Source organism: Pteropus medius, unplaced genomic scaffold, assembly GCF_902729225.1.
Source record: "Pteropus medius unplaced genomic scaffold, Ma_sr-lr_union100, whole genome shotgun sequence".
Classification (NCBI taxonomy): Eukaryota; Metazoa; Chordata; class Mammalia; order Chiroptera; family Pteropodidae; genus Pteropus; species Pteropus medius.
In genome coordinates this window covers 16,772,701-16,775,327 of record NW_024354875.1, presented here as the reverse complement: position 1 = coordinate 16,775,327, position 2,627 = coordinate 16,772,701, and positions in this window count along the sequence as shown.

The following is a 2,627-nucleotide window of genomic DNA, read 5'->3' as shown; positions in this document are numbered from 1 at the left end:
TTATTTAACTTATTTAACTTTTCAGCAGTTTCCAAATTGTTCTATATGATACTATAAAGAGCATTTCATGCATTCAGCAAATATAAATTTAATTTACTGGAATAATAACTAATATTAATAGCTATTATGTACTGAGTATTTACTATGATGTAGGCACAGTTCTGTGGAGTGAGATTTCAGAGCAAATTGTGGAACATTATTACTATTCTTAATTTGTTACTAAATTGCTAGAGAAAGTATATATTGATCTTACAACTTGGAAATAGTGCCTGTGTTTACCACTTTCTCCACTACTCTGCCAGCTTTGGGAATTATTGTATCAAGGTAAAACCTTTGATAACTTTATGGTTGATACCAAAATTTCTTTTAAGGAGGGGACAAACTTTGTTTAGGAAAATACCTTGCTAGCACTTTGGAGTAAAGAAGGAAATTCTGAATTCATGGATTGTCAGAAGCCAAACTACCCGGAATTCAAAATTAACAGGAATTTTTGAGAGTGTGGAACAAGAGGGAAGAGAAAAGGGAGTGAAGGGAGAGTTGACTATAACATGGCAAGTGATTGAAATCCTAATTGTGCAAATTGTCCAGTGACCTTTGCAGCAGGAATATCTTAACTTGCACTTTTGGTTTGCTTGTGTTGTGGCCCAACGATTTCCCCGACATCCCAAATTTGCAGTCAATGTTTTTTTTTTGTTTTTTTTTTCATATATAGATACCTACAAGAGTGGTTTGTGGGAAATTAAGGAAAACAATTTCACATTTAGACCAATGTAGTGTGAAATTAAACAGGATGCACGAACAGGATGATGAGATGTTTTCTAATAGAACTAATTCAAATATTTTAGGAGCTTAAACTAGAGGTGACAACCCAGAGAATGTAAATTCCTAAGAAATCCTCTGAAGATTTTGAGAGGGCTTTGTATTTACATAAGACATAAAATAAGGGTTTGATTGCTCATGTTTAGATTGCAAAAGGCATCTAGACTCTAGTAGACATCTGGTTTGTGTTCAGTTTTCTTAACATGCCTTCAAGTAGCCCTTCTTCCATCTCACACATTTGTGGAGGTAATATACCTTTTACCAGTTATAGGCCATCAGTGGATTGTCAGCTACAATGTCTAAAGAAAGCTTTTGTTCATTTCTATCATATTAAAGAAATCTTTGCCAGAACAATTTCTCAGCTATCATTATTGTATTTAGTCATCATTAAGCAAATGGTTAAGCTAGGATGATGTAGAGAATACCAAAGGCCTTGAAGACAAATGTTTGATGTCAAATGTTGTCGAAATACCATATTACATTTGGCAAAAGGAATCAGGTTTCTATTGCAATGTTCTTTCATAGCTTATCTTAAACATTTTAAGGTAATTTTTAACATCAACTATTAAGTAGGCAACTTTTAATCCCTGTTTTATTAGAGATATTTGTGATTGGGTCTTACTACATCTACTATCATGAAATCTCGTGGAAGGCAGATCTATATCCTATTTCTCTTTTCTCCACTATTGCCTTTAGCATAGCTTAAAGTATGTAGGCCACATTAAATAAATATTTGTTGATTAAATGTGGACACTCCTCACCTGCATGCTCAAGCAAACACACATCATGTTCACTTATTTTAATCTCTTAGTTTTCCTAAATTTAAAAATTTTATTTTTCCTGTATGTTTTATCTTCTTTGTCAGTATTATATAATTTATAATATTATTATATTAGCTGTCATGCATAATACTGCTTGAACCATGAGCTATTCTCTGGATGTGTTCTTCTCCTAAATGATATAGTTATTTTCTCTAATATCTTATAGCAGCTAGTGCAATAAAAGTAAATAGTGGGTGCTAAATAAATGCTTCTTGGCTGATTCACTTATTATTGACAGAAATTTAGAAGCACGAATTATGACTCATTCAAGTCACATAATTGACAAAGTGTTCTTTTATTATTTATTAACAAACAAAAACATTAACATTTGAGGGGCATTCTCCAGGCAATTTGGGAGAGCAGATGGAGTAATTTAACTCTTTTAGATTGTTGGATTGGTGACAGGTACCACGTAGAGTTAGAGCAGTCACCTCCATCTGGCATACACATGGGTGGTTACTGAGCTGTTTAGCACAGTAAGATGGTGTTAAAACAGATGCTACTGCAAAGATACAGGATTTACAATGGCAAAAATAGACTTTGCCCACTCATGGACCTTACTTAAAGGGCAAACTTCAAGCTGCAATTAATAAAAATAATGAGACTATTTTTAGGTAATTACTCATTTTTAAACATTAGTCAGAGATAAAAAGTTCTGTATTTAGTAGGAGCAAAATGAATATACTTTTTTCCTATTCATGCCCTGAGTGCTATGTAGCATTTCATGAGAATATCAAAGGGCACTGCTGTCAGTGGCACAGAAAATGCTCTCGTAGTCCCTGAATTACATCCTTAGGCATTACAGTCTGATTCTTTCCTGTGAACCTGACAGAAAATTCCTGTAGTAGGTATTATCACCTTTACATTTCTAATTGTGAGCCACCTGTATTTTATTTTCTAAAGCCTCTTTAACTATTTCAATTATGTAAAAAAGGGAAATAATGTTTTAGAAAAATGAGAAATACTACTGATCTCTTTCCTCATGCA